This window comes from Leptodactylus fuscus, chromosome 4, assembly GCF_031893055.1.
Source record: "Leptodactylus fuscus isolate aLepFus1 chromosome 4, aLepFus1.hap2, whole genome shotgun sequence".
Taxonomy (NCBI): domain Eukaryota; kingdom Metazoa; phylum Chordata; class Amphibia; order Anura; family Leptodactylidae; genus Leptodactylus; species Leptodactylus fuscus.
Genome location: NC_134268.1, coordinates 110188010 through 110209402, shown reverse-complemented (window position 1 = coordinate 110209402; position 21393 = coordinate 110188010). Strand labels below are relative to the sequence as shown.

The 21393-nt window shown below is 38.5% G+C and overlaps 1 protein-coding gene across 1 annotated transcript in view; it reads right to left on the bottom strand.

The window, feature by feature from the left end:
• The window catches only part of LOC142200510 (cadherin-9-like), a 180514-nt gene extending 160126 nt beyond the window's left edge, over positions 1-20388 (bottom strand). The window contains exon 1 of the mRNA XM_075270934.1: positions 20080-20388. The gene's annotated coding sequence lies outside the window, so the exon portion shown is untranslated. The remainder of the gene's footprint in view (positions 1-20079) is intronic.
• Between the last annotated feature and the right edge of the window lie 1005 nt (positions 20389-21393).

Genomic DNA, 21393 nt, shown 5'->3' with positions numbered 1-21393 from the left:
GCGAGGAGCGGATGAGAGCAGAGCGGAGTAGGAGGTCATTGGAGGATCTGAGGTTACGTGTGGGCACGTAACCTGTTAGTAGAAATATATCCCTTCTGAAGTGTTCAGGTATTTTTAATGTGTATTTGAACATTGTTATTGTAATTACAGAGTTTTTACAGTTTCTTATATGCTGTGTTTTACAATACTGGGCCTTTCATTCCTAGACCAAGTCATCTGCAGCTGGAGCAGGAACAATTTTCCTGCATGATTTTGGATTATTTTACAGAATGTTCTGTTGGGAGAGGTAGTTGGAGAAAAAACAGTCTCACCCTGACCCAGTCAATTAGTCTAAGGAAAATACTCTATGAGTAGAAAGAACAGAATTTTGGGCCTCACAGGCCTGGTAGCTTATGTACTTTACAGTGCTGACTTTGAGACCACCACCATGCTGCTAGGCAGTACAGGATAGGATTTTGAGACATGCACAACAACCTTGGGCATTATATTAAGTAACATATTGAGAACATTATATATATACGAGCCTCTACCCGCAACTTCATCTGCGTGTTGTTGGTGTCAATGATCTGCCTATATTCAGCAAATTGCCTCCATCGATGGTTTGCCTGTTCAGGCATTTCAGCAGCTCTCAAGTCTCAAGTCCTGCTGCTGAACTTGTTCCTCACGACGTACCTGTGATTGTTCCAACACGTCAGCAGCTTGCTGAGAAGCCATATATTGAGGGTGTTGTTGGCATTGATGATCCACCTGCTCCAGCGTTTTGGCAGCTGTCAAGCCGGCCTGCCACTGAACTTGTTCCTCACGCTGTGCCCGTGATTGCTCCAGCATCTCAGCAGCTCACTTGGATGCCATATAATGCATGTGTTGTTGGTGTTGATGATCCCCCTGAGCTCCGGTTGAGGAGAAGTTTGTGAACTTCTGGCTACCTTTATAGCTCTCGCTGTTTTAGAATTTTGCGGTGAATTAGATTTTCTTTTTACCAACATGTTTAAAATTAGCAAACAGGCAATTTGGATTAAAGGTGTTTTCCCATCCAGTGTGTCATCACACTGCCTGGAGCAGATCAGATAGTATGCAAATGCCTGTACACAATGGACTTAGGGTTATCTGTATGTTTACATAGAGAGTTAACAGACCTGGATTTATCAGCAATCTCCAATTAACTGAGATAATGCTGCTGCCAAGAGCAGTTTAATAAAGTATGTGAACATAAATTCATAACAGTTGAGAAGCCAAGTCATTTACCAGGATAAAAAGTAGCCTATGTGTTAATCAAGGTTACAAACTATCTGTGTGCCAAATTTTATTCAAATCCGTTCTGCCATTTTTGTGTGATTGATTAACAAACACACAAACATCCAAACACAAAAACTTTCACATTTATAATATTAGTAGGATTGGATTACAACTTTAAAGCCAAACAAAATACCCAAAATGAATCAAAATAAATCTCAAAAACCAAAATGAATAATGACCAAAACAATTGAAACAACACAAAAAATACTATAAAAATACAAAAGTAATTTAATAAATATAAAAAAATACATGAAAAACATACAAGACACAGGAAAAAAAACAAAAGGAGGGTTCACCACATTGTGGCAAACAAATACCAAGAACCCTCTCACTAGCAAATGAACAGGGTAACCCGACGACGTCACTGTGTTCACAGGACCAAATTAAATAAAGATCCAGGGTGTCAGCACACTGGCCGGAGCAGATCTGATAATATGCAAATAAGCGCGCACATGTGATCATGTCGGTAGATCACTAAACTATAACACAGACTCGGATATAATAGCAACACAGCGCTAGTGGCTTAAAGTATATTCAACAATTGGATACACACAGCACTAGTGGCATGAAGTATATTCAGTGATCAAATTCACATACTCCAACATAATTAAAGAGAATCCATAGTAGGCTGCTTTCATATGGAGTAACGCTCCGCTCATTCTAACACGTAAACATGTGTCAGAGTGAGCACAGTAAAATAAAATCCCATTGACTTCAGTGGGTTCGGTGTTACGTGCGCTACCCATTGAACTCAATGGGAGGCTTTTTTACCTATTGCTTTCAATGTGATACGCGCATATCAGTGTCAGAAGTCAATGGGATTCTGTTTTATTGTGCTCACTCTGACATGTGTTTACATGTCAGAATGAGTGGAGCGTTACTCTGTGTGAAAGAAGCCTTAAAAACAAAAAGATCCATTCATCAAAATACAAAACATAATGAAATATAAATAAATAGATACAAAAAATAGCAAAATATAAATATATATATATATATATATATATATATATATATATATATATATATATATATATATATATATATATATATATATATATTTAAGAATACAGAACTTTGGATAGATTTGCCTGATTTCCCCTGTGGTGTGTCCTTAACTGCACTTGCATAAGATTTCAAGTGCAGTTAAGGAGAGAAGAGGGCAGCGACTGATCTGGAAACAATAAAAACGCCCAAAACTGGGAATCTAAGAAAAACCTCTCAGTGCTTTACTAGTATAAAACAGTTGCACAGACTAGGCTCACAAGGTGAGACTTAGCAGTAGAAATCCTTTTATATGCTTTTTATATGGATCACCGCAGTATTACAGTATTGGAAGTTTGTTGCTCCCATGGTTCTGCTTTCTAGACCAAGCTCTGGGAGGATTATCTGAAGACTTCTTCTTCTTGTCTGAAAAGTACATTTCTAAAGCTAAAATGGCTGATATGGGAAACTTGTCAATCAGACAGTGTGGCGGTGATATAGTACTGATCATAAAACTGACATGCTTTATGTTTGCCCATTTTCATGAATGCATGGACCCAATAAAAATCAATAGACCCTTTAAAAATGAATCAGTGGGTTGGGTCAAAAAAGAAAGATCAATAAAATGAATCCATTTTTTTTCTGTGACAGTTAATAACTGATGCATAACATTGTGTTATCTCCTTGTAACTTGTAAAGAAAGAGTCTGCTGTGTGCAAGGTAATGAAGTATTCCATTAGAATGATGTTAGTCACAGCGTTAAATGATGTATCTTATGTTGTATGTCAGTGTGTTTAGGCAATCTTTAATACCCATAAGAAATTATACAACATGATTTTTAGTCATTTTGTAAATTTTTTATTTTTGGTTTGGTTTATATGAACTTGTGAAATGTACAAACTGTATGTAGAAGTCTTTAACACAAAAGCTATTGAAAGCCATTGAGAACATGGGACATGTTAATTTTTTATTGTATATACTGTTCATGTTCACCACATTACATGAATCCTTTTAATTTAACTAGGTGCCACCTCATGACGTACTATTACATCAGGCCACAAACTGATAATATAGTAGATAATGCATATGGACCCGCTCAGCAGTTGAGCTACTGCCATATGGTGTGGATGTCCACTGTAACATACTTTTTCCTGATATCTGCCATACTATTATGGAAGATGTTGGTTCTTAAAATATGCCCACCATGTATTTGTTGTACATAGTGATCAGGTAACTAAACGCGAGTATTAACCCCTCTGATACTTCGGTCAAAGGGAACCAAGGGAACTAGAGTTGAGCCGATCTTGAGAGTTCAGGATCGATTTCAATATCCGATTTCCGATCATTTTCCAGCCGATCACGATCGTGAAATTTGCTCAATTGCCGATCGGGATCCGATCGTTTACGATCCCGATCCTCAACCCTAGTCAATGCTTCTCTATGGGAAAAGTCACTTGAGGGTTGAGCCAATCTTGAAATAATCTCCAACCTTGATCCCGCTGGAAAAGATCGGGTCAGAATTCCAATCCCGATGGTGAAATTTACTCGATCACCGATCGGAATCTGATCTTTTCCGATCCCGATCGCTCAACCCTACTCTACACTTGTGATCAGTCTTTAGTTGCTGTAAGAGTGGATATACAAATTGTCAGGATTTTCAATTCAGCTGCTATACTTTTAAGGTTATTATATCAATCTGGGAAGCTTCTGCAGTTTCAAAAGTTTCCTGGGCTTGTCCAATTAGCAGCTGAGGAGGCATTTATAAGACCCCTCCCTCTTGACCAAGGTTGCCAGCTAATTTAGTTCTTTAGGTTGGCTTTGAATCTGATAGTGTGTATTAAATTGCTTTCCTGACCCCTGGCTTGTTTTCTGGTTATTTGTCTACCTGCTTATTCTGGCATTGACATAATTTAACACTAGTATTTATGTCGATCAAATTTAAGTTCCTTTTGTTCCAAGAACACCATCCTACATTAGAAACACTAAGGGTCCTTTCACATGGAGGAAAATGGTGAGGAATTTGCTGTGGAATTTGAGAGCTGAAAAAAAGCCTACCATTGACATCAATGGGTTCCTTTTTCTGTTAGCAGAATGGTGGATGGTGTTACCACTCTCCATGGAATCCATGTTTCACCTAATACTTTTGTTGCAAGTTTAGATGTTGAATCTTTATATACCGATATCACCCATGAGATGGGAATTGAAGCAGTTCAGCACTTCTTGGAGACTAGTCCAAAGGATAAGTAAACTTTTCAAATTGTATAATGAATTTGTAATAGTTGTTTTATGTTTTTTTTCCAACCTACAATTATTTTTTGGTTAATGGTACTTTTTATTATGAGATGAAATGTACCATCATGGACACTGTTTGTAAGCCAACTTACGCTAACTTTTTTATGGTTGGTGGGATCACTTTAATGTTTTCATTGATGATTTATTCCTCCACACTAGTCATGTATAATTCTAATCCTCTTGAAAGAAGATAAGTCCTTATATATGTATCTTGTACTAAACAGCAATGACATATGCATTTATTTCATAAATCCACATGACCACCAATGCCTTTCAATATTTACATATTATTCTGGAGCTTGAATGCAGCATTTCTGCGGCTGCCTTTTGGAAAGCCAATGCCACCAATAGTTTCATACATTAGTATAGTTATAGTCTTCCAGTTTCAAGGAGAGGAACTCCTACAGAATAATATTTACAAACCCATCAAAACTGTTCCAATGAACAAGACTTTCAGAAGGTGTGTACAAGCGCTTTCTGGTTCCAAAGTATTCCCCAAAAAAGTTCTACAACTAGCCTATGCCAAGGGAAGGGAAGGGTGACTGATCATTCTGATCTTGTAAGAGGGATAAATAAAGAAAAATATTTTCCAAAAAAGACATTTATATACATTACCACTTCAAATGCCCATCATAAAGATATTCTGGACATACTTGCCAAATATTGGCCATTATTACAAGCAGATATTGATCTCAAAGTGGTCTTGCCTATAAGACCCATTATTACATATTGTAGAGGCCCAATATTAGAGAATAATTTGTACATAGTCATGATAGGATCTCACCCATGTGGTAATTGTGCTTTTTGTGTTTACCTAAAATAAAAACATTTGGCAATCTCATGGATGGCAAGGAGTACAAAATGTGACAATGCATCAGCTTTCAAATAATACATGTAATGCATATAGCACAATGTGCTAGACAAGACAATTCAAAAGCTGCTTAGATGTTTTTCCCAACATTGGAGTACCATCAACAATAATCATGATATATAACCCTGTCTAGACACATCTGTTTTATTCATTATGGTGAAGTTAATCCCTTAAATTTTGGGGCATTTGCACAACAAATCCGCCTCATGTAGGATCAATGAATTCATCTCAGAGACAATAATTCATTTTTGTTACTTTAATGTGACTCCATTGTCGGTTGTTTTATCAACTATTTTGGACTTAATGGTTATAGCATAGCAACATATCCCCTATTTACTGCCAATATGTACTCTCTTTGATATAAAAGTACTCTATTTGATATATGCATTATGTATTATTATTTTAAATTACTTTATTTCATGGGAAAGCTCTTTTGGGACCTATAATATAATATAGCATCTCATGTTAAGAATAATAATATTTGGATAGTGGATATGAGCATGTCATTTTTTGGACGCTTGATTGCACTGTTACCTGTATTGTATACTATTTTAGATTAATAAGTTCTCACTTGTCCTTATTTTGCATAAGGGAGTGCTGCGCCTGCTATACATATTAGATGGTAGATGAGGTTGGATGAAGACACAAGTCCATCAAGTCCAACCAATAACCCTGCAATGTTTATCCAGAAGAAGGAAAAAAACAAACAAACCATGATTCTTATGCCAATTGCTCCATGTTAATAGAAAAAATTCCTTCTCAACTATGTGACTACATTGAATCATTTGCAGTCAATAACTAAGTCCCAAATAGATTGTAGCAGCTTCCAGGGGATTCTATGAGTGGATAATGGTCCAAGTGGGCAATTCAATAAGTGGGACAGTGCTTTCTCTTTGAGCCAGATGTAGTGCTTGACTGGCAACATTATTGACCATTCAGAGCACTATTGGGGGAGGCATGTTTTCGGCTCATCCACTTTAGTGGCCACACAGCCATAACACAGTGGTGGACATCACAACTAACCTCATAAATATCGCTGTGTCCTGGCAGACAGTGCTTATGCCTGTTACCCCTTCAGATGCCAAGATTGGGAAACCATGTCGGGGTGGAGGGGGCATAGTAAATAATTTTAGTAATTTTTAGCCACTGAATGAATCTTTAGTAAAGCAATAATTTTGTCACTATATGTTGACGTACTGCAAACACCTCACATCGGGTCACATTGCTGGGGACTATTTTAGCAATGTTGTAGCCAGCTCTTTGACAGGAATCTATTGTCTCACCACAATCTGTGGGGTTTATAATATACACACAAAACTAAACTGTGCAGGTGAATTGTAAACTAAAACGTCGGAAATTTTGTTTATTTTACCTGCCAATAGGCAAAACACTATGGCTTAATTATCAACCTGCCACCTATCTGAGTCCTTTTCTTTGTTTTATTATTCATTGGATTTTTGCTGTATTTTCCTCTGCGTTCTTTCTGCACATATTAAAAGTATATGGAAGTGCCTTGTAATTCCGCAGCTAAAATTATCGTGCTGCACCTCTTAAAAATGTACGTTTTTGAAAGTGTATCTTTTCTGCAGTCTATTTTCCCTCAATGTATGGATGACATTAACAAAATCTCATTCACTTTGCTACGAAACTGACTCCTCACTTTGACCAGGATTTTTTTTTTTTTTTTTTTTAAATGTACTATGTTTGGGGACTAGTGTTTTTATTGAGCAGTCTCCTATGAATTTCTTTACAAAAAAAAAAAAAAAATTACATTAAAAAAAAAAACCTGAAAAACTATCAAACTACTGTATTAGTGAGTGCTAGAATATATATATATATATATATATATATATATATATATATATATATATATATATATATATATATATCTCCCTATATTATAAAAATGAATTTCTGTCTGTCTGTCTGTCTGTCTGTGCTCTAATGCGAACCAAACGACTGGACCGATCCTCACCAAATTTGGTACAGAGACACTTCAGGTATCCAGGAAGGTTTAAGACGAGACTCCAACTCGCTCGGACATACCGTTGCTGAGATACAGCATTTCAAACACAGTGCCCCCCCTTAGCCAATACAAACCTGCAAGTCTTTCACTCATATTCCAACTGCAATACACACGGTCACTCCACATGCACAATACAACACTGATATCCAAACTGAGATACACGCATCAGAGGATTAGATACACAGATCAGCACACAGTACCACATGTTAAAGGATTAGATACATGGGTCTGCACACAGTCCCACAAACCAGAGAATTAAATACGCACTTCTGCACACAGTTCCACACACTGAAGGATTAGATAAGTGCGGCTGCACACGGTTCCACATGCCGAAGGATTAGATACAGGCGTCTACACACAGTTCCACACTCCAGAGGATTAGATACGCACGTCTGCACAGAGTACCACATGCCATAGGATTAGCTACACATGTCTACACACAGTTCCACACTCCAGAGGATTAGATACGCACGTCTGCACAGAGTACCACATGCCATAGGATTACATACACGCGTCTGCACACAGTACCACACAGGGGAGGATTAGATACACGTGTCTTCACACAGTTGTACACGCCAGAGGATTAGATACACGCGTCTGCACACAGTACCACATGCCGTAGGATTAGATACGTGCCTCTTCACACAATACCACACAGGGGAGGATTAGATACACGAGTCTTCACACAGTTGTACACGCCATAGGATTAGATACACGCGTCTGCACACAGTACCATATGCCGTAGGATTAGATACGCACCTCTTCACACAATACCACACAGGGGAGGATTAGATACACGTGTCTTCACACAGTTGTACACGCCATAGGATTAGATACACGCGTCTGCACACAGTACCATATGCCGTAGGATTAGATACGCGCCTCTTCACACTACCACACAGGGGAGGATTAGATACACGTGTCTTCACACAGTTGTACACACCATAGGATTAGATACACGCATCTGCACACAGTCCCACACACCAGAGGATTAAATACGCACTTCTGCACACAGTTCCACACACTGAAGGATTTGATACGTGTGTCTGCACATGGTTCCACATGCCGAAGGATTAGATACAGGCGTCTACACACAGTTCCACACTCCAGAGGATTAGATATGCGCATCTGCACATATTTGTACACGCCATAGGATTAGATACACGCGACTGCACAGAGTACCACAGGCCTTAGGATTAGATACACGCGTCTACACACAGTTCCACACTCCAGAGGATTAGATACGCGCGTCTGCACACAGTTGTACACGCCATAGGATTAGATACACGCGTCTGCACACAGTACCACATGCAGTAGGATTAGATACGCGCGTCTACACATAGTTCCACACGCCGAAGGATTAGATACGCGCCTCTTCACACAATACCACACAGGGGAGGATTAGATACGTGTGTGTGCACACAGTACCACACTTTGGAGGATTAGATACATGCCTCTGGACACAGTACCACATGCCATAGGATTAGATACGCGCGTCTGCACACAGTACCACATGCCGGGGGATTGGATACACGCGTCTGCACACAGTTCCACACACCGTAGGATTAGATACGCGCCTCTTCACACAATACCACACAGGGGAGGATTAGATACATATGTCTTCACACAGTTGTACACGCCATAGGATTAGATACACGCGTCTGCACACAGTACCACATGCCGTAGGATTAGATACGTGCCTTTTCACACAATACCATAAAGGGGAGGATTAGATACACGTGTCTTCACACAGTTGTACACGCCATAGGATTAGATACGCGCGTCTACACACAGTACCACATGCCGTAGAATTAGATACACGGGTCTGCACACAGTCCCACACACCAGAGGATTAAATACGCACTTCTGCACACAGTTCCACACACTGAAGGATTTGATACGTGCGTCTGCACACGTTCCACATACCGAAGGATTAGATACGCGCATCTACACATAGTTACATACGCCGAAGGATTAGATACGCGCATCTACACATAGTTACATACGCCGAAGGATTAGATACGCGCCTCTTCACACAATACCACACAGGGGAGAATTAGATACGTGTGTGTGCACACAGTACCACACTTTGGAGGATTAGATACATGCCTCTGCAAACAGTACCACAAGTCAGAGAATTAGATACGCGTCTCCGCACACAGTACCACGCGGGGGAGGATTAGATACATGCGTCTGCACACAGTACCACATGCCGTAGGATTAGACACTTGCATCTAAACACAGTACTACACGGGGAAGGATTAGATACAGCTTTACTCCAGGTATCCATAACAACTGATCACAGGTTTTTCACTGACATCCAAAATGAGATACACATAATCACAAGACGTTTATGGACATACACACAAACCACATACAAAATACACCAGTGCAAAATTGGACAATTCTTATGGGGCCAGTACACAAACATAAAATGTAATATACCCGTGCGAAGCCGGGTCCTCCCTCTAGTATATATATATGTGTGTGTGTGTGTGTGTGTGTGTGTGTGTGTGTGTGTGTGTGTTGAAATATTTTTTTTTTATTTAACAAAGAAAAAAAAGAAAGGAATGTATTTGCTTTTTTAACAGTGCGTTGGGTGCCTGTTCGCCATCAATGACAATATTGATGCAAATGACTATTCTGACTGTAAGTGGCCTACTAAAGATTTGGCCTACTTCACATGATCATATTCAGACCGTGAAATATGGAATATGTATCAGCCGAATTCATCGGAATGTACATTGGTGGGGTGAATAATTGTATGTGTCTGCTGCAGTATTTCCTTAATATAATGTTGCATTCTGCAGTAATGAAACCAATATTTATATAGGACATTTAAAGAACATCCACAAATATACTACAAATAGCAAATAGGATTTCAATGAACCAACCTTAATATGCAAGCATGTTTTTCCCTTTTTGTATGTAATGGTTTTGAAACATACAGCAGTAATATTTGTAATAATACTTGCATCCAATACAAACAAAGTGTGCCTCAGATGCTTATGCAACCCATTAAAGCGTTAGATTAATATATTGGTCCATTAAATCCTATAAAGTGGTATCATTTTGCTGACAAAACTGCATGCCCATTTACTGTGCTTCGTAATTCACACTGACTGTTGATTTTGCTTCTATGCTATACTAAAATAAGCCCATAAATTCACTGAGGAGTTCAGTAAGTTAATAGGAGAAAAGAAAATGCAATATTGATTACGCTTACAAAAATGTAAGACTTTATTACAAATTGACAGGGTTTTGGACTTTTTTTTAAGATTTAAAGTTTAAAGCTAACGCCCCACGTAACGGGCTGCAGCAGAACACTGCTGGAAAAAACCGCAGTGTACACGCATTGTTGACTTTCCCACAGTGATTTCCCCAGAAAGTCTGCACAGGGTTTTATGGAACGAATTTTGACACAGAGTCCACCTCAGAATCCGGTCCAGTCACGGCATTCCCCTCCATATTAGGCCCAAATGAATGGGCCTAGTCAGGAGGGAATGTTGCGCCGCAGACGCTGTGACGGATTCCACCGCGGAATCTGTGGCAAGAAAGAGCAGCTTGCTTCTTTTTTCTGCGAGCAGCAAAAAAATTGCTAGCAGAAGAAAGAAGTGAACGGCTCCCATTGAAGTCAATGGGAGTCGTTTTTTGAAGCCGGATTCTGAGGCAGATTCTGCATCAAAATCCAATCCAAAACGTTGTATGAACTTAAAATGCTATGGCTTTTGCTGTGGCATTTCGGCCATGTGGGGCCCCAGCCTAATTTTTTTTTTTTTTTTACTGTTCACTTAGATATTTTTTGAGCATTTTTATAATTATAGAACACCATTGGTTAATCTTCATTTACTTGTGACAGAAAACAAAATCAGTGTAGAATTTAGGGTATGTTGCATGGTTTGAAATCCCAACATGCTCTATGCTGTATGCTGCAGAAAACTAAAAACCTGGCAGAAGTTTTCTGTGTGTTTTACTGTACAATGTTATAATTGCAGACTTAACTTCAAAATTGCAAAGTATGTATTGTGGACATTTTCCAGCTAATATTTTTAATATTAGGAAGCTGCATACATTAAGATCTGTAAGTTACAAAAGTTATTGGGGAAGATTTACTAATAGTGTCTAAGATTTAGAGTAGATAGATTAGATTATTGCTGATAGTGAATAACAGACGTCACAAGACAGCATTAAATTCAATGCGAGTGAATGGAGGCTATTCACATGACTGTTATTTTGACGGTCCAGTATGATGTACTGTCAAAATATAGATCATGTTCTATTTTTGTATGTTTTCAAGGACCTCTCCATACACACTCACTTTTGGGGCGGATTTTGATGCAGAATCCGCATCAGACTCTGGCTCAAAAAAACGCCTCCCATTTAAATCAATGGGAGACGGACATGCCCTTTCTTCAGGCAGATTTTGCTGCTGATTCAGCCGTGGACTTCCGCCTTGTGACACTCCCTCCTGACTAGGCCCATTCATTTGGGTCTAATCCGGTGCAGAATGCCACAACTGGATGCCAGTGCACTGTATGCACTGCACTGGCATCCAGCCGCAGCTAACCGTTCTTTGGACCGGATTCTGAGGTGGCCACTGCGTCAAAATCTGGTCCAAAAAACTTTTGTGTGAACTTACTCTTAGGCAAGAGTCCCACGTGATGCATATGCAAAATCCACAGTATTTACATTCTCTGTACAGTGGGTCAGATTCTAGCAAATCTCAATCACTAGGGTTGAGCCGATCTTGAGATTTCAAGATCGATTTTAAAATCCGATTTCCGATCATTTTCCAACCGATCTCGATCCCGATCTCGATCGTGAAATTTACTCGATCGCCGATCGGAATCCAATCTTTTCCGATCCCGATCGCTCAACCCTATCACATATTGCGGAAAAATACACTCAGCTTGACACACTAAATTTTTCAAAAACGTTCTGGCATGTCAATTATACCTTTGGAAATGCCAGCAGGCTCCCTATAGGTATAATGGAAGCAGAAACTTTCTGTGAAAAGTATTACAGAAAAGGCCGTGATGAGTTGCCATTACGTGGGGCCTTAGCCTTAAGCTGCATCAGATTTATCAAATTTTCTGATGCTGTTTGAAATATTTGGTGTTTTTTTAGTGTCCCATATACAGGACAGTATATTGCAGTCAGGGATTCCCAGTAGATAACTATACTACTAGAATTCCCTATCTCACCATAATGTTTAGGCTGGTGAATATAGCCAACACACTAGCCTGGATTCACAGCTAAAACGGTGTTGTTTTTTGCAACGACCATCACATTACATCTTGAGAACTTATTGATTTCAGTGTGTTTATTCACATGTTCATTTTTTTGACTGACCATGTGAGTGCGGAGTAAGGGTGCGTTCACACGGAGTAACGTGCCGCGTGATGTGGCACGTATACGGTGTGTGAGAGTTTGTGGGCCGTATACACTCCCATTGGTTTCAATGGGAGTTAGGATCGTAGACTGTAAGCCCTCGCGGGCAGGGCCCTCTACCCCACTGTGCCAGCCGATCACTGTTAGTATGATATGTACCTGTATATTTTGTGTATTGTATGTAACCCCCAAATGTAAAGCACCATGGAATTAATGGTGCTATATAAATAAACAATAATAATAATCGTATATGCCGCGTTATTTTGCGGCCGTGATTTTGCGCCCGCAAAATCACAGTCACAAAATAATGCAGCGTATACGATCCTAACTCCCATTGGAATCAATGGAAGCATATACGGCGTGCAAACTCTCACACTCTCAAACTCTCTCACACCATTATGGGGTGCATCAAAGAAGTATAGATTCTCATGACAAGGACATAGTTATGCCTCTATACAAATCACTGGTACGGCCACACTTAGAATATTGTGCACAATTTTGGGCCCTGATATACAAGAAAGATATAAGTGAACTTGAAAAAAGACGGGCAACCAAAATGATTAGGGGAATGGCAGGACTGGAGTACAACAATAGATTAACAAACTTGGGGTTATTCAGTTTAGAGAAAAGACGTCTACGGGGAGATCTAATAACAATGTACAAATACATGAAGGGACAATTACAAAGAACTTTCTAAGGATATTTTTACTCCTAGGCCAGTGACCGTGACAAGAGGACACTCTCTATGTCTGGAGGAGAGAAGGTTTCACCAGAAACATAGAAGGGGATTCTTCACAGTAAGATCAGCGAGGCTCTGGAACTCTCTGCCCCAGGAAGTGGTGATGGTGGATTCATTAAACAAGTTCAAAGAGGGCCTGGATGCCTTTCTTGAAGAAAAAATATAACAGGTTATGGACTCTAGATTTTAAGGACACGTTGATCCAGGGTTTTATACTGACTGCCAGATTGGAGTCGGGAAGGAATTTTTTCCCCTGAAATAGGGCAATTGGCACGAGCCTCGTGGGGTTTCTTGCCTTCCCCTGGATCAACACTATAGGGGATTGTAGGGTTATAGGTTGGACTTGATGGTCTAATGTCTTTATTCAACCTCATCTACTATGTAACTATGTAACTATTAGTAAATCTGGGCCAGTGTATTTAAATTTGGTTGTTTCCACAGCATTGCAAACCCCAGTTACTGAAATTTCTTCAACAAATCTGCCATAAGTAAATCAACCATAAGAATAAGGCCCCAAGTAGCAGGACCCATCAAAAAAATGCTGTTGAAAAAACTGCAGCGGAAATACATCACAGTTATTTTCCCAGTGTTTTTCACAGAAAGTCTGCAGAGTTCTCCTCTGCAGACTTTCTACCTCTATTATACCTATACGGAAAACACCATCATTTTCATATGTATAATTGACATGATCAGCTTTTCCGTTATAGATTTTCTTCTTCAATGTGTGGATGGGATTAGCCAGAATCCCATCCACTTTGCAGGTAGTGTAGAATGCTGAATTTTATATCACAGTGTTTCCACCGTGGACAAAACGCTGCGTTATCGTCCAGGCCTAAAGGTCTGGATAGTCGTTTGAATAGATACTTAGCCTAGCTTTAGTTACATGCAAATCGTGTGTGTGTGCGTGCGTGCGTGTGTGTGTGTATATATGTGTGTGTGTATATACTGTATATATAAATATCTCTGTTCTTAGCCCTCTTCTTTGTACACCCTGATTCAGACTTTTTATACTACTATCATTTTAGACATATAATGTTACATATCTTTCTCTGATGGAATTCTTTACATAGACTATTATCTATTGATGTTAATATACAAGAGAATTGTACTAAAAGTAAACATAAGTCAGTCGGGATCAGCAAGAACAGCATTGTGTTTAATCTTACATTAAGGTCAGTGGATTTAGGATTGGGCGACTGATGAAAAAATAATTATGGATGATAGCATCTGCCTGGATACATCTGCTTAATCAACGTCAAAATGAAAACAGATGCCTCTAATGTCTTGTACATCCATCATACATGCATACCATTTGAATAATTTAGTGAAGTTTGGTTTTACCACCATCACTGTCAACATCCTAAGACAGTACTGTGTCTATAAATACTTCAATTTCACAAACTTTTTTCTTCTGATTTCATTTCTTTTTTCATTAGCTAAATAAATTGAATTGATCTCTTTTCCAAACATGATGTTTTATTCTACAATGTCATAAAGGGTTCCATTGAATTACTTTATTTTAGATGAATATTAGCTGGGAATGGTGAATGGCATGTAGTAATTATATACTGGCATAGATTTCTAGTAATCTAATGAGCAGGGCAAATATAATTAGTATAGAAACCTTCCTTCACATCTACAGATGTGCTATTGTTATTAGCCGCTATGTGCTTGAGATTTCACTTATAATATTTCTAAGTATATTGAGCTACTACTCTAAATACTGACAAATCAATGTTTCAGTTAGTAGAAATATATACAGCAATTTACCATTCAGTCACATATCAAAATCTAAAAAAGTTAAGGCTTTTCTTCATCATTCATCTGATTCTATAAACTCCGCACATAGAAGCAAATAAATGTTAAATACAGGGCATGGACAGTGGCATTTTTCCATTATAGGAGTAGGACATGGATTGTTAACTTATAGCCGTATAATAGCCACATAACTAGTACACATAGCAGCCTAAATGAATGGTAGGTTGCCGAGATAAATCAAGACAATAGGTTGCCTTCAGTGAACAGTATCCCAAACCACACAGGTACAGATGAGTCCACACATGAATTATTTCCAGTTTGGAGACACTCATTAAAACAATTCAATGTAATATTATAACATATTAATACAATCCTTAACAGGATGCAATTCACACACACCAATGCATGTTAGCAGATAGTCTCATATAAAATAGTTAACGTATCATTCTATGATAACTTGTCACAAAACCATGTTGTATTTAGAAAAGCTGCTTACATATATCTCAATATGTTCCCTGATTTTACTACCTTCCTTATCATCACCATTTCCAAGATGATATCCCGTTTCTTACTTTTAATACTCTATTATGTTTTATCGACCTGAACCCATTTTTGTTATCTAAACTATAGTATTTGCCAGGGTACCTACTGCAATATTATTTTACAAGTAATTGTATGCACTTGAGCAATTCTCAATAGCTGATTCTTTAATCCCCCTGCTGCATCAGGATTGTTCTCTTGCTTATTCTTTTCTCCCTTGTAAAATGAAAAACATCTTCAATTGAAGAATCAAAAACAAAAAAAACTTATCTGAATATGTCCAGTCAAGAAGATGGATTAGAAAAGATATACAATGCTATTCTTCTAATCACAGAACTAGTTAACATCTTATTCTCCAAGACAGCTTTTGGAAAAATCAGTATTGTTGTCTCTTGGATGACAGGTGTATAATATGGGAAGAATATGCAAATCCACCTTCCATGATGTAATTAGGAAGACATTTGCTGCCTCAATGTTGCAAACCAATAGAGGGCGCTCACTGGAATGTGCAAGCCTGTCTTAAGACAGGATTCCAGTGAAATAACCCAATAATGGCTGCTCCCTTTAGCCTCATGCCCGACCTTCCAAGAGGCCTTTGTTTAGCAATGACGCTGGGATTATTACCAGGTTATAATCTCTCAATCGAGGACAGCTGTTTCGATCCGGTTGGATCTCATCAGCCCGATGTAGAGAGGACTATAACCTGGTAGAGGTGAGAGGCTTAGACAGGGTTCGGGGGATATTGTCACTCCTTAGGGAGAGACCACCATATAGGTGTGTGGAGACTTGTTAAGCCTTTAGCACTCCACTTTGCAAGGAACTATGGGAAGAATATGCAAATCCGCCTTCCATGATGTAATTAGGAAGACATTTGCTGCCTCATTGTTGCAAACCAATAGAGGGCGCTCACTGGAATGTGCAAGCCTGTCTTAAGACAGGATTCCAGTGAAATAACCCAATAATGGCTGCTCCCTTTAGCCTCATGCCCGACCTTCCAAGAGGCCTTTGTTTAGCAATGACGCTGGGATTATTACCAGGTTATAGTCTCTCAATCGAGGACAGCTGTTTCGATCTGGTTGGATCTCATCAGCCCGATGTAGAGAGGACTATAACCTGGTAGAGGTGAGAGGCTTAGATGGAAGGCGGATTTGCATATTCTTCCCATAGTTCCTTGCAAAGTGGAGTGCTAAAGGCTTAACAAGTCTCCACACACCTATATGGTGGTCTCTCCCTAAGGAGTGACAATATCCCCCGAACCCTGTCTAAGCCTCTCACCTCTACCAGGTTATAGTCCTCTCTACATCGGGCTGATGAGATCCAACCAGATCGAAACAGCTGTCCTCGATTGAGAGACTATAACCTGGTAATAATCCCAGCGTCATTGCTAAACAAAGGCCTCTTGGAAGGTCGGGCATGAGGCTAAAGGGAGCAGCCATTATTGGGTTATTTCACTGGAATCCTGTCTTAAGACAGGCTTGCACATTCCAGTGAGCTCTCTCTATTGGTTTGCAACAATGAGGCAGCAAATGTCTTCCTAATTACATCATGGAAGGCGGATTTGCATATTCTTCCCATAGTTCCTTGCAAAGTGGAGTGCTAAAGGCTTAACAAGTCTCCACACACCTATATGGTGGTCTCTCCCTAAGGAGTGACAATATCCCCCGAGGTGTATAATAGGCTACCTCTGTATACTCCTTGTAAATAGAGAGGAACATAATTGATATAACTTTTCTTTTTAAATCCAGAGAGTAGCACACAAATAAGTTGGCTACAGTTATTGTGGCTTCTGAAGTTCAGTATCAAACTGTTCATATGTATGTGATCACACTTAACTGATCTCCAAAGGGGCTAAGGAGTTCAATTTGTCTTGAAAGCAATTCAACAAAATATTATGACATGCTTACAAAAGCCTTGAAAGGCTGCAATTCCCCCTCTACCCCTGGGTGGTCAGACATGTACACAAATAGGATAGTTAGGATATCACTTTGTGATAACTTGTCACCACACCATGTTGTGTGTAAAAGAACAGCTGAACCAGACATCTCTTCGAAAAACAGCTTTGCTAGTCACGTAAAAGAATGGAGCAATATGAACACGTTATGGATAGTTAAACTCTTATTCGGCAATGTGGGGAATAAGGGTTCAACTACCCAAAATATGCCCACAATGCTGGGTCCCTTTATGTGATTAACAAAGCATTTTTTTACTTATAAATAAAGCGATTTTTGGAGAGCTGGATCTCTCAGTATTTTTGATTTGAATTGACTGTCTTAAGTCACCATGCACCCAAGGATACATATTTGTGGGCGAGGTTAGCTAATCACACTTTTTAGACTGGTCCTAACTTGTGATACATATAGCTGGACATGTTCAGCCAAGTGGACGGGTAAGGGAGGACACCTGATTATAACTAGGTACATGGCATCAGTAATATTGATAATACCATTTAAAAACAGGATATCATTGAATTAAATAAAATAAAATAAAAAAAAAATATATATATATATATATATATATATATATATATATATATATATATATAGTGCACATGTAGAATCATTAAAGTTTATAGTCCCTAGACCTAAGAAAGAAGTACTAATGACATAAATATAATGGCTTATCATACCTTACACAGATATACTTGCATGTCGATTGGAATACATGACAAGGGAGATTTTCAGGATAGTCGTCTGCTGCTTACATGAAGATTAAAGTTGGGTTGGAATGAGAATAAGCAATCTGTTTATGCATTTAATCATACTAATACTGTTTTCTCTTGAGAATGTTTTACACCACTTAATAAACATGTAAAACATGCAAAGCTTTTATCATTGAACGCAACAGAATGCCAAGTGGGTGAAATCCTATGCTTTCTGTACATGTACTATTTAACTGCAACCTTGGGTAAGATACATTTTTCTGTCATTTTAGTCGAGATCAGACCTTTCCATAATTGTGTTAAATCTCTATCTGGCCTTGATTTAACTATTGTGCTTGCAAACTGTTATCCTAGTTCAAGAACAAAATGGAGGTACTGACAGAATGATTACTCATTTCTATTATTTCATTTATAACCAATGTAAGTTGATTTCTATAGAATGACATTTCCGACCCTCAACTGTATCTTCACTATGTTTATTTCTGTATACTTTTATCACATCGTGAAATGTACATAAAGCACCAATACTTACAATATAATAAAGGATTATCTTATTTTATATTATGAAAAAATTCTTTAAAACCTATGCAGCATGAGAACTTAATAATACAGTAGGTTTACCTTCAGTCCAATGTATAAGTGCTGACATAGTATCTAACCTTTAAATTACGTGTTTTTTTGTGCATCTGATTGAAAGTAATAGGACAAGTGACATAAGTGACAAACAGTTTATTAGTTTGCATGAGTCACTATTAACTGGACTGCTTCTTGGGATCCAAAGTAATGGGTGGGAGCTATCAAAATATCTATTCATTTGTCCTTTTTTAAAATAAATTTCATACAAAAACACAACTTTATATTTGACACAATGATATGTATTGAAATAAATATAAACTCTTGTGTATCGACTACAAAGTGACTTGATGGACTAGTATGTATTTCCCAATCCACCCGAGTGTATATGTCTGTTTAAGGAAAATAAATAAATAAAGTGCAACATTTCCTTCCAATCTCAGTATATATTGATTTCTTTACAGCTGGTATTCATCATTTCATGTTTGGGACCTTCAAGGTAACAAGAAATATGCAATTACACCAATTCTCTTATATATCGCTGGCAAGACAAAACAATTTATCATGTAATTGCTGAATCATTTCATTTCTTAATGTCAGTTTCACATGTTTTTTTGCTTTGTGGCAGGATTACGGTTGATTAATATCACGGGGAAGGTCAAAGCACTATAGTGTAACATCTGGTAAATACAGTAAGTTTAATACAAGAGCGGTCTTGTAAAGCTGTATTCTACCAGCCCTTAGCTGTTCGCTGTTCAGGACTTTAGAAATTTAATATCAGGTACAATTAAAGATATCATGGTAAAAAGTATGTTCTAAACCAGGTACAAGGTACGAAGAAGAAATATGATGGAGTTTATATATAGCAAATGAAATTGGAAATTATTTCACAGCAAGCAGAGTATAGATATTGTAAGTAGATATACATACACAGCAGCGTGTTAGACACTTACCTCAGTAGAAAGTCAGCATTAAGCCCATCAATCTAAGTCCGACAGGTCACAGTCATTACATTCTCCACCGTGCTGTACAGTAACTTCTGTGCTAAATCTGCTCTTATCTACAATGCCTCTTCCACTATTATTTTAGCTCTGACAAGAGAGGGATTGCAGTCAAATAGACTGTCTGATTGGTTTCCTTTCAGAGCTTGTGATTAATAAACAAGGCTCAGATATGAAGAGATTGTGCTGCTGATAGAAAAGCTGGATATGTGCAGCATGGAAGCTAATAGCTAGGGAAGGAGGAGAGATAGCCTGAGTGAAATCTTGGCTGCACACAGCATGATTTGCAAATGAATAGGGTGGGTTGCAACACAGAGGAGGGGTTTCTTAAAGACTACTTTGTAACAGACTGGATCGAGCCCCAGTTAATCAGCTTTCAGCTACAACGCAGAATGCTAAAAACATTTCTGTAACTTCTTCATCACCAGGAAAATGACATTCCAGCGTCATACTGCAAGAACTGCAGACGAACATTTGCATAAGGAGACCTAGGCATTCTGCATTTACTAGCACTTTGGACCAGCTTGATCAATTTGACATCTTTCAGCCCTTAGATGACTGCAAAGCTGTTTTTAGATTTGTTGGCAGAGATGAAACATTCCATCTGTTATAAAGAAAGGAGCTACAAACCCAGTATTAAATATGCTAATGAAACTGCAATCAGAAAACCATCATTTGGAGCCGTATTTAAGATGTGCTGAACTGCTGTTACTTGTCTTATCACCAAACTGGAACTATTTCTCTAGTTTTTAGAATAATTGCGCATTTCATTCAGATGCGAATATATAATTCATTCTATGAGTGAAAATTGATCAGTAAGTAAGTAAGTGCAGACAGGCATTAATGTAAATAATAATCATTTTCTGGAAATTAGTTTATATAGAGACATAAATCAACATGAGATAAATACATTTACCAAGCTATGTTACAGATAAATACCGTATTGTTATTGTTTTAGATAATATATTGTTTTGTTTTGTGTGTATAAAGAGCATTATATGTCCTGTTTGCCCCACACTGACGGCCCTGTGCTCCCTCACTGGCTGCAGAAATAATGTCATATTTGATATATGACCATGGAAGCCAGTCAGTAGCTGCAGCTGTGATGTCACTATTAGAGATGAGCGAGTAGAGAAATATTCAAGATTCGTTTCGAGTAGAGCCTCAATATTCGACTACTCGATCAAATATTGAATCCCATTATAGTCTATGGGAAAAAATGCTTGTTTCATGGAGAGTCACCAAGTCCTCGTGGACAAGTAGCAG